The 18429-nt window shown below is 41.8% G+C and overlaps 1 long non-coding RNA gene across 1 annotated transcript in view; it reads right to left on the bottom strand.

The window, feature by feature from the left end:
• The window catches only part of LOC135983619 (uncharacterized), a 74861-nt gene extending 56977 nt beyond the window's left edge, over positions 1 to 17884 (bottom strand). Inside the window, exons 1-3 of the long non-coding RNA XR_010601342.1 lie at positions 17404 to 17884; positions 9775 to 13556; positions 7926 to 8043 (exon numbers count right to left, since the gene is read on the bottom strand). This is a non-coding gene — a long non-coding RNA (uncharacterized LOC135983619). The remainder of the gene's footprint in view (positions 1 to 7925; positions 8044 to 9774; positions 13557 to 17403) is intronic.
• Between the last annotated feature and the right edge of the window lie 545 nt (positions 17885 to 18429).

Here is an 18429-nt window from a genome sequence, read left to right on the forward strand (position 1 = left end):
TCACATATTATAAAGCATAAAGTTAACTTGGACATGCTATTTACTTTTGGTTTTGTTTATCATGGTTTTAATTCACACAAGAATTACACTTTTCTTGATTAATCTCAGTAGATTCACACACACACACACACTATCTGTACCTTTTGGGGCAAGAGCAAGGAGCATTCAAAAAAAACCATTCAACTGAGTTAAAAATTATCAAAATCCTTTCATTTTTTCCTTTTCTTTTTTCTCTCAGATATTATAAAAAAAATCAAATAATAAAAGGATCAAAACAATAGTACCCTTCTTGGGTACCCTCAGAAAATACTTCTCCCCTTTTAAAAAACAAACCAAATAAAAACAGTTTTTCTGATTTCATTCATGTCATCTTTCAGTCTTAAAATAAACTATACAAAATGCCAGATTAGCTATTCTTTTTTTCTCAATTCAGTATTCTCTTTTGAAATCTCTAATTCACAAGACTGCAACATATTGGAAGAGTGGGAATCAGCATAAAATATTATTATCATTAGCATGTGTCTCTCTGCTTAACTAATCATTAGTTCTGCAAGGTGCTGGATGGGCAGCCCTAGAAAGTGAAGTCCTCTCTGTACAAGAAGAGAGAGCAAGCTTCTTCATTCTGCCCCACCAATGTGTCTTAACTGGGACCTTGAGACTGAATTAATCCCTGTTCAATTCTTGGCCTCCCTGTGGAGTCTTCCAGCAATGGATATGTCTACATTGCAACAAAACACCTGCAAATGGCCCTGTCAGCTGACTCAGGCTTGGGGTCTATAAAATTGCACCGTAGACATTAGGGCTCGGGCTGGACCCTGTTTAGGGGTGGGGTTCCAGAGCCCAGGCTCCAGCCCAAACCTAAACTTCTAAACTGCAATTTTGTAGCCCCACAGCCCAAGTCAGCTGTCACGGCCATTTACCGGTGTTTTGTTGCAAAGTAGATGTATCCAATATTACCAGTTAGTGCCAAGTGTGGCGGCATTTTTTGAGATGTGGACATGTGTCCTCCAGCAACTGGACTGAGAAAACCAAACTAATTTTACCATAGGTAACCAATGGGCCGTCAGAGGATATTTGATTGGATCAAATCCATCTTGATGGAAAACAGTGCAAAGATCTAAATTTCTTTTCAGTTTCCTAAATCTTTTAGTTTCTCTCACAATCACTCCTGCTTTAATGGAAGATAGACGGTCTGATTCAATTCTCACACAAGTTTTTATACTGATGTAACCCAATTGACAACAACAATAGAGTTACTCCTGATTTTATGTTGCTATGAGAAGAGAATGAGACTCAGCAACTGTAGCCTACAAAACACACTCTCTCTGTAGGAAATGGTTTGCTACTTGTACAATTGGATTTCCAAGAGCAAATGGCAGCTTATTTTATTATTATGTATTATATTAAAATAACATCTAGAGAGCCCAACTGAGATTGAGGCCCCAAGATGCTAGTGCTAAAGGTGTACAAAGTAAGAGAGTCCCTGCCCTGAAGATTTTACAATCTAGACAAGACCAACAAATGGTAGGAGAAAGGAAATTTGCTGCCCCCATTTTACAGATGAGGAACTGAGGCACAGAGAGCTCAAGTGACTTACTCAAGGTCCCATAGGAAGTCTTCTGGCAGAGTCAGAAATAGAACCCAGATCTTGTGAGACACAAACAAGGGCTTTAATCTTAATCCAGAGATTCTGCTCTGTCATTCATAATGCCTTCCTTCTGCTGTGAGCACTGAGAGAATTAACTGCAAACAACATTAAATATAAAGAGGAGGAATAATGCCCTTCCTGATTTTAACTTTTTTATCTTTTATAACATTTTTGAAAGCACTTTTGAATTTTAATAGTAATAAAGCTATTAGTATGTGACTCTCCCTCACTGATTTTTTGCTCTCTCACTCCTGCTTCAAAGCTGGACATTTTATATTATTTGCCTACACTCCCTCAGACTCTATTGAGTCTGCACCAAAGAGTAATATAAAAAGCCTGAAGGTGGCTTACAGATACTGCAATGGTTAAACTTAAATATTAGAAGCTGGTAATAAAATGAGCTGAAAGATCCTTCACTGAAAAGCAGATGAAAGTAAAAAAAAAGGGGGGGGGCAGGTAACTGAATGTGAAAACATGTGTGTTCTTTAAATGTACCAGAGCTAGGTGAGGGTCAAAGAGGCAGTGTGGAATGGGAGCTTAGATCAGGTCTCCACTAGGTATACCTACTGTGGAGCGGACAGAGCTCCAGCCCATTCTGCTGTGAAGTCCAACAGTGCTCTAGCAACTACTCCTCCATCCCCTCCTTTGGAGCTCTGCAGAACCCCAATGTAGGGAGAAGGAGAGACTGCATTAATCGAGGCTGGGATTTTGAAAAATCACTGAGTTTTGACCTAACTCTGCTCCTATTGAGTTCAATGGGATCAATGGGAGTTAGGCCATTGCTGAGTGCTTTTGAAAATCCTCTGTAATGTTCTGGTTAAGAAATCAGAAATTAAGGAATTTCAATAGTAAATACTCAGCCTACATGGTTGCCACCTTGAGCATATGTCCTAAAATATTTATTAATAATTTGCCAAAAGCTATAATACAAACTGGAATTGGCTCTCACAGCATATGGATTTATACTGCATCACCGTAGGACCTGTATTTGTGACCATTTTGTGTAAAATAGAGTTAAATTTGGATCAAGTGTGACAGCCCTTGTAAAAAGGGACAGCTGAGAGATACAGCTGGCACAGAGGCAGCTTCACCACAGTAAACATTAGCTCTTTTCTGTCTATTTTCTTTCTACAATCACAGCCACTTCTGTCCCCCTTTCATGTATTCTGAAAAAAAGTTGGAGGCAAGACAGCTCCTCTTATGTTCTGCAGTTACATAAACAAAATCAGGCTTTTACATTCAAAGAGATTCATACCTAGGACTAAGCCAACAGTTGAGTTCTAAATCCAAATGCCCCCACTGCCCAATACTTAGCATTCAGGGGGTGGTCGAGTTTGTAACTGAGCGACCTCGCTGTGGTGCAGCAAGAATTCAGGGATTTATTGTACGCTATTGGCATTCATCAAGTCCTTTTTGGTGCTCTATATCTCAAAGTGCTTTACAGAGCAATTAACTACATATTGTACCTACAGCACAGTTCCACTGAGGCCATTTAGAGCAGTTTTCATGCCCTTAACGGAACCTAACCCTTAATCTCACATGATTAAAGAATAGTTAGGAATTCTGAAATCCAAAGCTAAACACAAAACAAGGGAACACCATGCTCTCTTTTTTTATATGCATTTGTTTTATATATGTAACTACATAGATATTAAAATAGGCTTTCAAAAGTGCCTATCCAAGCTTTACCTGCAACTGGCACATTATATATTGGTCAATTTTAAAAGCAATGGCTTCCATTTTTTGTTACCATAGTTTGGGAGTGCAATCATTGTGGACAACATTTTGTATCCTTGACTAATTATAAGTGCACTTTAGTCCCTTAGCTGTCTAAAGCTTGGGGAGAGGGTTAGGCTTCAGAGTCCAAGCTCCAGCCTGAGATGGAACATCTACACAGCTATTTTTAACAGCCTAGCACGAGCCTCACAGCCCAGGGCTCTGAAACTCGCCCTGTTGGGCTCTGAAACTCACTGCCATAGGTGATGGAGGATGGCGATTGGTATGTAGTGTAGCTATATCCCCAAATGCCTGACTGCACCTCCAGATCAGGTGCAGTCCTTAGACATCTAAATTACCTAAAATGTACACATAAATAACCACACCCACACAATTTAAGAAACAAAGGCCTTCTTAAGGCCAGGCTATAAATCAGGCCTTAAATACTGGGGCTGTCAATTAATTACGTTTAAATCAAGTGATTAATGCAAAGCAAATTAACTAGATCAAATAAAATAATTGTGATTAGTTGCTGTTTTAATTGCTCTGTCAAATAATAATAGAATACCAATTTAAATTTATTATAAATATTTTTGGATATTTTTCTACATTTTTCAATTGACCTCAGACAAGTACTGCAATGCAACCTCTTTATCATGAAAGTGCAACTTACATACGTAGAATTATTTTTTTAACATAACTGCACTCAAAAACAAAACAATGTAAAACTGTAGAGATAACAAGTCCACTCAGTCCTACTTCTTGTTCAGCCAGTCAATAAGACAAACAAGTTTGTTAGCATTTACAGGAGATAATGCTGCCTGTTTCTTATTTACAGGGAGCGCAGCAGGGGAGGGCGGCAAGCCCGGCCGGGGCCTCACTCTCCCCGACCGGCCGGAGCGCTGGGGGGAGGGCAGCGAGCCCGGCTGGGGCCCCGTTCTCCCTGGGTGAGCGCCGCCCCCCTCCAGGTACCACCCCAAGCACATGCTTGGTAGGCTGGTGCCTGGAGCCAGCCCTGCTTATTTACCATGTCACCTGAAAGTGAGAACAGGAATTTGCATGGCAATGTTATAGCCAGCATTGCAAGGTAATTACATGCTAGATATGCTACACATTCATACATTCATTCATACATAAACATTCATTTATACCCATTCATGCTTCGACTTATAGGCTCTAAAGTTTTACATTGTTTTTAAGTGCAGTTATGTTAAAAAAAATAATTCTACATTTGTAAGTTGCACTTTAACGATAAAGAAATTGTACTACAGTACTCGTGTAAGGTCAATTGAAAAATACTATTTCTTTTGTTTATATTTTTTACAGTGCAAATATTTGTAATAAAAAATTATATAAAGTGAGCTCTGTACACTTGTATTCTGTGTTGTAATTTCAGATGTGAAAGTAGAAATAGGGACTTACCAGTACAGGGCTGGGTTGGGGCCAGCTCTGGTCCCCAGAAGGGGCGGGGCCTCGGGCAGAAGGGGGGGGTCAGAGCCAGCCCCGACCTGCCCTGTACCAGTAAGTGCCCTCCCCCTCCCCCGCCGGGGTAGCAGTGGCAGCCAGGGGCTCCAGCAGCGGTTTAAAGGGCCCAGGGCTCGGCCGCTGCTACCGCCCCGGGCCCTTTAAACCACTGCCGGAGCCCCCGGCTGCTGCTGTTACCCTAGGGCTCCAGCAGCAGGGCTTCAGCAGCTATTTAAGGGGCCGGGGCCGTAGAGGCAGCGGTAGCCCCGGGCCCTTTAAATAGCCCCCGGAGCCCTGTCACTACTCCAGAGCTCTGGGGGCTATTTAAAGGGCCCAGGACTCTCCTGCTTCTACTGCCCCGACCCTTGAAATAATCCCCAGAGCCCTGGGGTAGCAGAGGCAGGGCTCTGGCAGCTATTTAAAGGGCCCAGGGCAGTAGAGGCATCCCTGGCCCTTTAAATAACCCCCGGAACCCCGCCGCTACTCCAGGGCTCCAGCAGCAGGGCTCTGGCGGCAATTTAAAGGGTCTGGGGCTCCAGCCGCTGCTGGGAGCTCCAGGCCCTTTAAATTGCTGCCTGGGGAAGCCGGGCCGCCCCAGTACGGCATACTGGCTGGCCATACCGGGGCATACCGGCTTACTTTCACTGTGTAATTGAAAACAATATATCTGAGATAATAGAAAAATATCCCAAAATATTTATAATAAATTTAAATTGGTATTCTATTTTTAACAGTGCGATTAAAACTGCAGTTAATGAGAACTTTTTTTTTTAAATCTCACGATTGATTGTGATTTTTTTTTTAATCATTTGACAGCCTTACTAAATATACGTTGTGACAAAGTCCCTCCTCTATCTTGGTGGGTCCTGCGCTTATTGGCGGATTTTCTTGCCTCAGAGATTCACCATGTGGGTTGGGGAACAGCCCAGAGACCTTCCCCTCTGGAAGAACGCACAGTCCAGGTCAATTGGGAGCTTTGGGGGGAACCCGGGCCCGCCCTCTACTCTGGGTTCCAGTCTAAGGCCCTGTGGACTACAGCTGTCTATAACTCCTGTAACAGATGCATGACAGCTACAACTCACTGGGCTACTTCCCCATGGCCTCCTCCAAACACCTTCTTTATTCTCCCCACAGGACCTTCCTCCTGGTGTCTGATAACGCTTGTGCTCTTCAGTCCTCCAGTAGCATACCCTCTCAGCTCCTTGCATCTCTTGCTCCCAGCTCCTCACACTCACACCACAAACTGAAATAAGCTCCTTTTAAAACCCAGGTGCCCTGATTAGCCTGCCTTAATTGATTCTAGCAGCTTCTTCTTAATTGGCTCCAGGTGTCCTAATTAGCCTGCCTGCCTGAACTGGTTCTAGTAGGTTCCTGATTACTATAGTGCAGTCCCTGCTCTGGTCACTCAGGGAACAGAAAACTACTCATCCAGTGACCAGTATATTTGCCCTCTACCAGACTCTTGTACCCCACTGGTCTGGGCCTGTCATAACGTACATTTCTGTTGCACTTGGTCTGAACTAATGGAAGGAGAGAGAAAGAACAAATGAAAAAAAGACAGATGTCAATTTTGAGCAAGAACTAATTTTTTAACTAGATTATATTTTAACTGAATAATTTCTCATGGGACAGCAGCAGCTGAAATGACTACTACTGAAACCCAACCCAACGCTTTTTCAGGGTCTCTTTTGTCAGCCACTTGTCTGTCTGCCTGTGGGAGATGTACAGAGTTTTCTGTCCTTGGACCCCCTTTTCTTCTTCCTTTACACCTCATCCCATCTTAGTTTCTCGTGTCATCTCTGTGTTGAAAATTCACATTTATACCTCTCCACACCTGCCTGTCCTTCCCTAATTGTGTGACATACCATCTTGGATCACCCACCCACAGCTCGACATCAACCTACCTAAAAGTAAGCTAGTTATTTTTTCTCCTAAACTCTCCCCTTTTCCTCATTTTCTCTATGGCTGTTGACAATACTACCCTTCTCCTGCTATCTAGAACTCATAATCTTGGTATCTTCTTTGACTATTCCCTCTCTTTCTCCTCTCTCATTTAGGTAGTCCGTATATTTTGTCACTTCTTTCAAAAATATAACTCTTTTTCTCCATCTCAACAGCTAAACCACTCATCCATGCCTTGTCATCTCCACCCCTGACCACTGTAATCTCCTTCTCTCTGGGCTCTCCGAAGTCACATCATTGCCCTCTCATCAATTCAAAATGCTGCAACCAAAATTCTCTTCCTTGGCCATAAATTACATCATGTCATTCCATTCTCTGAATTGTTCAACTGGCTTCTTCTTGCCCACCAAATCTAGTTTAAACATCTCATCCTCCTCTTCAAGTCCTATATCACACATATTGTCTCCTACGCCATTCCCACCTTGTCCCCTTCTTTCCAGTGATGTCTGCCTCTGTACCGCTTTGTTTCTCTCTGAGACTCCTGTCTTCATGCCTCCTTTCATGCTGGCCCTGTGCACGGAACAACCACACTATCCCAGTCCTCAAAGTTCTATTCTCTATTCTTCAATTCCTTCCCAAAGATTCACTTACTGTAGATATTACTTCTGAAAATATAGTGTGTGATACTTACATATTAGTCCTCCAACAATCCTCATACAGGATAGAAGTTCTGTAATTCTCTAGTACTACTTTATCTCCCTGGTTTTGGAACAGTGTATACTGAAGTTTCTTCCCAACTTGCAAGATGGTTAATCTTCAAGGGATGTCAGGTTTTGGTTTGGGCACAGGGAAGCTAAATAGCCCAGTTGTCTATTAGACCCTGAAAGAACACTCATATTGTAACATTTCAGTCCAATTTCAGGGAACAGTGGCATCCAAAAGCCAAAATTTGGAAGCAAAGCCTCTCCTTTCCCACTCAATTTCATTTGGTAAACTTTTCCTCCTCACCCATTAAATCAGGTCATTCTGGCTTCCCAATGCCACTGCCCATGACTAATAATAATCACTACCATATTTTGCTAGAAGTTCAGAAACCTCTACCCAAAGAGGGATAAGTGGCCTCCTTTATTGTTCAAGTAGCACTCTTAACATGCCAAGACTTTGGGATTCTGATACATCAACACATCAAACTCACCTTAATAGGGGTAGGACTCTGAGAAAGCAAAGCTCCAGTTACCTTCCCCCTAGATTTGTGACTGTGTGAGTGCAAAGGTGGCAGGCCAGACAGATGTAGAAGGAAAGGGATAGCCCAGCTGTGAAAAGGAACAGAAAGGGGTATTGTTAATGTATTCGTTTGGTTTTTTAAACAAAGCATTATTTGGTATAAAGGCAGATTGCATGCTCACTCTCTGAATCAATGACCAGTATTCAATCACTGGACTGTGCTAGCTTGTTCTTAGACATATAACTAAGAAAACATTTTGTGAAGCCAAAAAAACAGTAAAGTTGACAGAACCCCTACAGTGTGTGTGGTCCCCACAATGAGAGAACTCTTCATCTCAGGAGCTAGTATCTCAGTTTGGTGTTTAGCCATGTTTTATACAGTTCCAGCAGGTGTAATAAATGTCAAATGGACTAGTATAAGCGGTGCTGCCCTCTTGCTGTCTTGTCTGCCTGGCTAGAATTCTACTTATAAAATACATCAACAGTTTTTAGAGGAGGGGAAATTCTCACTCGGTCTGTCAGTCCAATCCATAAACATTTCCCCTAACACCACACACACACACACACACGTTGAGCTCCTGGGCTCAAAATCTTCTGAAATCAGTGACAGCCCTGTTTAATTATTATGATTGTTATTTATTTGCATTGCACTGCAGTGTGCAAATTGTTTCACAGGTATTTATAAAGACACAATCCCTGCCCCACAGACTTGATAGTCTACAGAGGCACCAAAGAGAACCCCTGACTGGTCTGTAGTAAAAGGGCTTGTGTTTGCTCTGTAAAGGATATTTGTGAGAGAGCTTCTGCACCCTTAATGTTTACAGAATAAAAGAATACTCAAATAAATCATTAGATCCTTGCTTGCTAAGTCTTGTTTTGCTTATTCTATGATGAAAATTCAATATACATTTAAAATTCATTCATTTCATTTGCCAGTAAACAAGGAATTGATGCACTGGGTCAGAAAATCTTGAACTTGGAAGAAAGAACATGTGTTATTTCAAACTAAATGAAGCATGAAAAGTTTAGTTTGGTGGTGAATCTTATATGGCTGAATTTTCCATAAAGTAATAAACAGTCACTGAAATGGGTTTGTATTCAGACACACAAGCTGTGGTTTAGCCCCACAGGTAAGCTCAAGTTTGACGTGGGTTAATATAAAATACTCCTTGACGACTTGTTGCGGTAGCTGAAATCTTATGCTTGGTGAACCAGTAAGAGGGTTCAGATCCAATTCTTCCACAGTTCCTGAAGCTGGAACTGGTCTGGTCAGTCAATGCCCTACTTCATCAATCCTGTGTGCCTGCTCAGTCTGAGTTTCACTAAGAAAACAGTAAGGGAGTCCTGAGACACACAGACATAACATAAATAAAAAAATACATTCATGTTTCCAACTGTCCACACATTCTCAAGCAAGTTGCACCTATGTTATATTACTCAGCATGTGGTTTCAATTGTAACAACAATGCACATTTGTTCAACTACATGCTGCCTGCTAACTACACTACTAGCTATGTTTAAATATGGCATGGCCTATGACTGACTCCCTTTCAGGGGTCAAGTGTCTGGCATGCGCTTGCTATGTTATGGTCAATATAATCTTATAGATTACCCAAGCAACAGATCTAGACTCTTTGATGTCATGAAGGCTTATATATACACACTGTGTATGTACCTTTAGGGAGGGAGAAAGGGAAAAGAAAGAGAAAGCTCGATGTCCCTGTAGGCCTTTCCAGCATTTGTCGTTCTCTTTTCATTTGGATTTACTTGAAACCGTCTTTCCCATAAAGAATTAAACAACAACATTCCCCATCACTCACCAAAACGAGTTCATCACCTCTTAACTGGTGTTCACAAGGAGACTTTTCTTCTTTTACACCACTGACATGTTGCCTTTCTCTGCAGGAAAGCTGACAACGAATGTTACACCATGGAATTTCACAGCAATATTTGATAGTACTTAGTCTCTATCAAAACATTTATGTTCATGGCTTTCAGTGTTCCAGGCTCATGGATTTATGACATGGCCTATATTTTTGCTTTTAGTTCCTGCACCCTCGTAGTGCGGAGATAAAAGGGTAAATAGAATTAAACATCCTTTGATAAAGCATACCCTATTTTACAATTGTCGTGGATTATTTAACAATAAAAGGGGGCTGTATCCATCAGTCTACTGGAAAAAGAAATTGATCCCTGCCATACATCTTGGATATGCTTTATTCTTCTCTTGAGCCATTTTGCTTTTTAATTGTTAATATATTAGTCTATTAGTGCTTCCTGTCATTTCCCAATATTAGACCCTGTTTTCAGTTGTTTATAACTTTGTGAAATTTAACTATTTGGGCTGAAATTTTACATGCCTGATTCAGGGTGGCTTTTTTTCCCCTCCTCAAACCAAATGGCTCAGCCACTTCCAGGTACAATATGTTGTTTTGCCCACAGGTCTTTGAAATGCTCTAGCACCCTCATGCTTAGGAGCTGGCACTTGTATAGCCTTTGTGTCAGGGATGTGCCTTTTGCGACCCCCATGAAAATCTGCCCAAATTTGCCAAAAGCCTTTGGGAAAAAAATCAATTTGCACATGCTCAGTAAAGCCTTCTTAGAGTTCACCAGCTAAAATAGTACATGATTATATAATAAAAGACTGCATTCAGAATACATACACACAAGGGGGCCAAATTTACATTGCAGAGGCAACCTTCAGTCTTACATTTCCGAATTTTTGAGCGCTTGACTTCGCAACCTTAATAATGTTCTTTTAATGTACCTTTCTATGTGTAATTAAACAAATCAGTTCAGGACACATTTGTTTCTTTTGCTCCTGGAAACAACCTTTAAATATATTTCTCCGATCCATGTGACACAAAAACTCCAGTTTGGAAAAAGTTCCCAGCAAGATCAGAATTTAACGAATGAGGCTATTAAAAACTGCAAGAAAAAAAAACAAAACCAAAAAGCTATTTAAAGATTTTACATCCATCTCCACTGTAAAATATGCCATCCTGTTCCTCCTACCCTCCAGTCTCTGGGGCATCATCTGGCTGCCACAATGGAGCCACGTCTTGCAACCACACCTGAGATTTTCATGGTGCCACTTCGGTCACAGAAAAAGATGGTCCCAAGCATAATGAATGAGGGCTCTGTTTTGTGTTGCAATATAGATCAAATCTTTCCAGTGAAAGTCCCAGAAAAGAAGGATAGGTTTAAAGGTTTATCCACCCCCAAAGAATGTTCTCTCCACAGCAAAGTCAAGTGTTTTCTATAGACATCAGTATACAGAACCTTCAACAAAATGGGAGCTCTTGTTTTGCTAGAATATCAGTCCTCAGCTGAAAGAATGTAAACTTGAATTATAATGGGACCCAAAGAGTATCCCCACAAACACACTGGGTGAAGAAAGTAGGATTTGTTTAGTATTAGGTTTCCTCAGAGTTTCCCCTAGGTATACTCAGTTTACATTTTCTAATTCAGTTTGTCCCCTTTCAAAGTCTTTGAGAGTTTGCAGGTCTTCTTGCAAAAATTTAAAAAAACTAAGACAACATGGAAAAGGCCAATGACCAAATCGCATTACTATAACTTGGTAGACATGTTTTATTACATATCACCGATAAACTGAATAAGATGGATCCGCTAAGTACAGGAATGTGATGGTTGTTATCACTATCTTATGCCACAGCTCACTGGGCACTCATGTTGCTTACATACTGAATGGGCTGGGAGCTAATATTTTACAGCCAGAGTAACAAGCTAAAGGTGAGTAGCTGATAGGAACAGAAGTGGCATGAGGTAGACTCCTTTACTGCTTTGGGAAGTTGAATAGTAGTCATTTACTGACAGATCCTGGTGCCTCTAGAAATAGGGTCATTTATTGAAGCAGAGAGCATTTTAAGTAGCCCAGAATTCCCATCATGCTCTCTATCTATCTGGTATCTTATATACCATGCCCCTCATCATAGCATCAGAACTTTCATGGAAGCTAATTACTCAGCACTTTTGAAAATCAAGCCATTATTTAAGTGGCCAAATAAATACTTAGAAACCTAATTCTATTTTTTGAATATCCTGGCATAGATGTCTAAATAGAAAAAGTGGAAAAAGTACATATGGGATCAACAGTGGGCATGCTAAAGTCATCTTTGGGGGGAAATTGTTAGTGACATGTAAAAATGGGGACAGTTAGATAAGGATAAATGTCAAAGTAAGCAAGTCCCACATGCTAGGGCATACCTCAGAAAGGAATAATTGCTTGCTGATCTAAGAGGCGAGGCTCATAGGTAATCACTCAACCAATTGACCTAGTGCTAGCAGATTGAAAGGTATTCAAGTGGAGCGAGCAGGAGCTAGGAATATGTGGAAGCAGCACACACAGGACCTGGAAGACAAGGGAGGGAGGCCTCACATCACAGAAGCACCTTCTCCAGACAACATTCCATGTAGTGTTGATGGGCTCTCGAGGCAGAGAAAGAGAGAGGCCCCTACAACAAATGGGGTCGGGGTGAAGAGGGAAGGAAGGAAGGAAACTGAAAGAAAAAAAAGTGTGTGGGTGTGAAACTGGAAGATACTGTATCTGAGAATAAAAACACCTCTACTTTCACCAAATGAAAATCACTCCACAATAAAGTTGTCGGGGCGGGGGCAAATTAATTTTGCATATGTGCAGCATAAGCATGTGTAGGACACACTGCATTAAATAATAAAATTACACACGAAAGATCTGCTAAAAGCCTCAGGCCAGGCGTTGACAGCTAAAATACAAAGTTACACATTATGGGCCAAATTCAGCTAATCAGTTATACCCACATAGACACATGCAAACCTAGTTAGGCTATCAGATGCCAGAATCTGGCCCATAAAGCATATGGACATAAAGTATGTTTCCCTACTGCCTAAAGCAGGACAAATGGGAAGTGGAGGCTTACATTCTCTCAGCTCTTCCACTTAACAGATCAGGCATTTGTGAAAAGCAAATATTTTGATTTATCTACTTGCTTATTGTTCTAGTCTGTGGGTATTTCTTTTCCCATGCAAAATGCCAATGAAGAAATAAATGTTTTAACCCCTTTATTGTAAAAGCTCGCTTGGAGCTAGGCTGGTGGTATCCTATTTCTTTAGCCAGCACCACTTAGCAGAGACTGTTGGCAACCTCCCCACCCAGAAATGGGGTGTGAGCCTTTCAGATGAACCTCCCTTGAAATCCAGTTTCTGGAAGATTCTGTGATGGATCCATTCCTCTTCTTCAGCCCTAACTAAAAAAATTGGAAGTCAGCACTTATGGTCAGCCATGTCCAGCCAAGGCAGTCATGAAACAAAAAGCCTGACCACACATACTTGCTTCACTCGGTAGCAGAAAATTCATCAGATACGTACTATGCTGCCCATACAGTATGATAGCTAAGGGTCCGTCTTAGGAGGAGTTTTAGTCAATAAATTATCTGTTAGTTTTAGTTATTCTGCATGTCAGGTCATAGTTCTGCATTTCATTGTCCAGGTGGTTACAGATGTTTGCATATTTTTGTCCTTGTCTTTTCACCTCCTCAGCACTGATTTAAGAGTTGTTATTCTCGGCAAATAGAAAGTGTGAGAAAATCAAATCCATCTGTTTCTGCCAAAAAAAGGAAATGGAAGAATGGAATCAACAGAAAAATTCACTTGCTAAAAACCACTTACGCACACCACAGAAGACTCTGCCAACAAAACCCGTGTTCAGACACAATGATCAAAGTAAACAAACTGCCTTCCTGGTAACAAATCCACATCACCTGTCAGTCTTGCCAGATGGTCAGTTGCCTTTGGTCAATTGCCACTTAACCAATTTGAGAAATATTTGACATCTACCCATCATAAGCTTTCAATTTCTGTATAGCACTCACAGATCAGTTCAGTGGCAGAAAAATACCAGGGATGAACCAGAGGTAATAATTTTACTATATAGATTCAAACCAAATTTATTTTTTAAATTTAAGGGGGGTGGGAAGTAGTTTTCAGGCAATCCTACCCATCACCATTTATGTTTTTAACCATAAAGAAAGGATACTCTGCTATTTACATACACATAGAAAGGGAGGCAGCATTGCCCAGTGGATAGGGTATGGGACCAGGAGACCTGGGTTCTATTCCCAGCTTTACCACTGGCCTGAAGAGTGACTTTAGCCAAAAGTCTTTGTGCCTCTGTAAAAAGAGAATAACAATGCTGACCTTTGTAAAGCACTCTCAGCTCTACTGATGAATAGCCCTAGATAAGAGCTAGGTATTAATATTACATCAGATCATATACAATTATATTTACATTAATAATTCCTAATCATAATGCACACGTTCATCAGATCCAATTAATGAAATAAATTTCCCTTTGGATTTTATCACATTATTTACCTTTTGATATATAGCTTCTTAAGTGGGTGTACAGCCCATTATGTCTTTGATCCATAATCTCATTGAAGGTGCAGCATTTCTCATCCAATTTAATGCAGTATACTTCTTTTGCAATTAATTAAGCACAAACCCAGACACTTCTATTGCCATTGCTATTGAATTTCAGACACGTTTTAAAGGACATTGCCAGGATAAAAACTGTGGACCAGGTTCACTCTGGCTGCTTTGTGACACTCTACCAACAAAAAACAACCTAAATGGCCAGTTTAACTGGGTGTGTGGTTAATTTTTTTTAATCACCACAGCAGTGCAAAGCAGGTATTGTACTGGTGAATCTGTTTTTTTTTTTTTTTAAGAAAAAGTCCCTACCTATGATATTAACAAATATTTGCTTATTAAAACTAAAATAATTTTGAAAATCTGATTTACCGTTCAACATTACTACTGTTTGCTTACTAATTAGCTAAGCATGCTTTAGTGGAGTACAAGTGACAGAGTAAGGAATTTATTTCTTCTAGTCCTGGCTCTACCAATAACTCACTGAGTGACTTTGCGTAAGTTGCATAGCCTTTCTGTGCCTCCGTTTCCCCATTAATAAAATGAGAAGAAGAAGAAGAACAACAACATACTTATTGGAGAGTTGTGAGAAATTATGTTTTCCCCAGGTTAAATCCCTATTATTATTTTGCATTTCACTCAACTTGGATAAAGACAATAGTCAATCTGGCTTGCATTTACTCAGATTCCAGACAATTTTACTTTCATGTTTTCATGGACTGGCACAACACTGTAGTATTTGAGCTGACAATACTGAATGGGCATGTTCATTTAAAAAAATCTGCTACAATTGTTAAAAGGTCATGGAAACATTCTGTTTCTCATAGGTTTTACAAAATCTTGTTTTTACAAAATCCAATTCCTGAGCAAGCTGTGATCTGGTAGTGTTCCTTTATGACCAGTCCCCACCCTGCCTTTTCTTTACCAACTCTGCATGTTGGGTGTGGGGAGGTAGAACCTGTTTCTCCTCTTGCAACTGCAACCTATGGTAGGTATTAGGTAGCCTAGGAGAGGGAGTAAGGTGGAGTCCTTAAGCCCCTTTATTCCCTTGCACAGGCAGTGAAGATCTAGCGGTAGAGGCTCTCAATTGGAATTCTAAACTACTACTAACCGGGTACTTTGTTATTCAAGATTCTGGAACATAAACTAGGAAACAACCTTGAATTGTAAGGTTTTCTCTAAAAATTTTCAGTTTCACCCAACATCCATTAGAGATCCGTATGATGATGCAAGAACCCCCAGTCTTTTAGATGTAATGAGACACACATTCCAGTAGTCAGCACTTGCCTTTCCCACATATTGAGAAAAATCCCTTTCCCATCACAGTTTATATTAGACTGGGCACCCAGGCACCTTTTGCTTTCACAGTGGATCAGAACCTCCCCTTCTCCCCACCTCTTTCCACAGCCATCTAACAAATCAGAATCATGGAACCATAGTTCGTTCATAGTCTTCTGATTGAATGGTTCTCTTTTTAGATGAAAACAGGAGAAGATTATGTTTTTCTCTTATTCACTGCAAAAAAGTATTCCCCTTTCTGATCATAACTATTTGGGTTTTTTAACCTGAAAACCAACTGAAAGAACTTTTTAGGTAATTAGAGAGTATCCCTGTCCCAAAAGGAAGTATTGGAAATAAATCCTGTGAATGCAAAAACACTCTTCAGTTGTATAAAATTTGTCATTGGCAGTAAAAAAAAGTTTATTTAGTTCAATCTAGTACTTCAGAGGAAACACTGTTTAAATTATGACTCATGATTAAGGATTCATGTCATCAAAAATAAGTGGAACATTTCTAACAGACCAATACAGAACCAAGGGCATTCTAGGCATCAACACTACTGGACCTGTGAGATTTCCACTGCTGCAGGTGATTTGTAGAAAACACCATGCTATACTGAAAGGCACAGATCTGATTTCTAGGAAGAAAATGTACTTATAGTGTGGGTTTCCTTTTTGTAGTATTTTTTTCTGTGCTTCTTTCTAGTCAAACTGTGACTCAAGTTTTAGGAGTCTTATTAGTGTTTAAAGTATTATTTTCATTGAAGATTGTAAATAAATAAAAGAGGCTCTATCTAGAAGCTCTGGGCCACGAGACAATACTCCCCATCCCCATGAATGCATTCCACCAGCATCCTTTCTCCAGGGATAAGCCAATGCGGCTTTACCAAGTGCCGCTGTATGAGGGAGCGGGCTGAGGCCATATCCACTAGACCCCTCTGAGGCTTTCTTTCTACCCACACGGGGATGGTGACTATCCCACGCCTCTTCTTCCGCCCTCCAACCTTGGTCCAACCACAGAATTCAGCGGCCTCACAGTCTATCACTGGGCAGTCACAGCTCTTATGCCCCAGCTGTCCACAGCACCAGCATACAAGCTGTCCTGGACAGCTAGGGGTTCCCTTGTGCTCCTCCTGTCGCTTGTCTACTGGCTTCCCAGCAGGGTGCTCATGGGGTTTCTTGCCTCCCTCTGGGTCTCACAAGGTCCAATTCTAACTCTGGGGGAGATCTGCCCCTGCATATTCCTCCGTCCTTTTGACCGCGGCTTCTACAGTGGCAGGCTGATGTTGCCGCACCCAGACCTGTATGCTATTGGGGAGGCACTGCACAAACTCTTCAGAGATCATCTGATCCATGATCTGCCCACGGTTTGGGCGTCGGGCCTCAACCACCACGTCATCCAGTCCATCAATTTCTGGGCAAAGGCCCAGGGCCAAACACCCCCTGCCCACCGGGCTGCCCGACACTTTTGCCGGTATTTTTCCTATGAAAGCTCCAGGCGGTCCAAGATGGCTGCCTTCACGGTGTCATATTCCCTAGCCTGGGCATCTGTCAGGGCCATATATGTGCCTCCCCATCAAAATATGGGGCTAGCCACAGGGCCCACATTGTCCTGTCCCATCCCGCGCCCAGGGCCAGCTGCTCAAAGGTGCCCAAAAAGGCGTTGGGGTTGTCCACTGTGGCCTTCTTACAGCAGCTGAGGCCCAGGGGGTGGGTGCCATCTCCCCCTACAGGACTCACCAGTTTCTGCAGGAGCTGCTGTTGCAACGCTGTCTGTTCTTTAATAAAATCCTGCAAAGTCTTTTGTTGCTTGGCCTGCCAAGCCAGTAAAGCTTGCCTCTCCAGCTGGTAGGACTGCTGAAAGGCCTGCAGTGTCTTCTGCATCTCCCCATGCTGCTCCGTGAGCCACTGCAGAGTGCCCTCCATCTCCGGGTCACCAAACTGTGTCTCTGGCAAAAGATCCTGGACAAGCCCCCACATGTAACAGGATTCCATGACCTGCCTTTCTTCCTGGGGCCCTCTTGCCCTCCCCAATAAGGCTCAGAAAGGCTTCAGGGTTATGCAACACCCATGTCTTTATTTACTTATTGTCTCACCACCAGTATCCACCTATATACAAGCTTTACAGGTTTGGTTATGTCCCTTACAGGCAGGGTCAGAACTTCAGCTAGGAAGCCTCTAGCTCCCTTCCTGACTAATTTCTCCCTTGCGCGCGCACGCACCCCCCCCCCTCCTTCTGGCTCCCTCCCAGCCTTTATAGCCCTTGGCTTGTCAGGCCAGCAGGTGTTGCCAATCCTCAGGCCGGCATCAGGCCTTTTCCATCAGCCCCAATCTGCTTCCCTTGATTGGAGCTGACCAGGCAGGGGCTAATTAGGTGCTTCTGCAGCAGCACCCTGTTACAGAATTATATAGTGCATTCAGCATTCTCTTTGACCAATAGAAAGTATCAGTCAGTTGCTGTTCACAATACTTGGTAGCACCCAAATAGTCTATGAATGCATTATATAATACCAAAAAGAAACAGCCAGGGAGGCCTTAGAAAATATATGGAAAGTGTAATGCTGACAAAACTCTGTTAATAATAAGCACACTTCTCTCCTTACAGCAACTATGGGTGGTCCTCCAAAAAAAATCTGACTGCTAGCTGGCTAACTGGCAAATTCAAAACCAAATATCTGCCATCACCTGTGAAAGGAGTGAGACACTCCAAAAACAACGAGGAATCCTTGTGGCACCTTATAGACTAACAAATTTATATGGGCATAA

This window comes from Chrysemys picta, chromosome 5 (genome assembly GCF_011386835.1).
Source record: "Chrysemys picta bellii isolate R12L10 chromosome 5, ASM1138683v2, whole genome shotgun sequence".
In the NCBI taxonomy this organism is placed as follows: domain Eukaryota; kingdom Metazoa; phylum Chordata; order Testudines; family Emydidae; genus Chrysemys; species Chrysemys picta.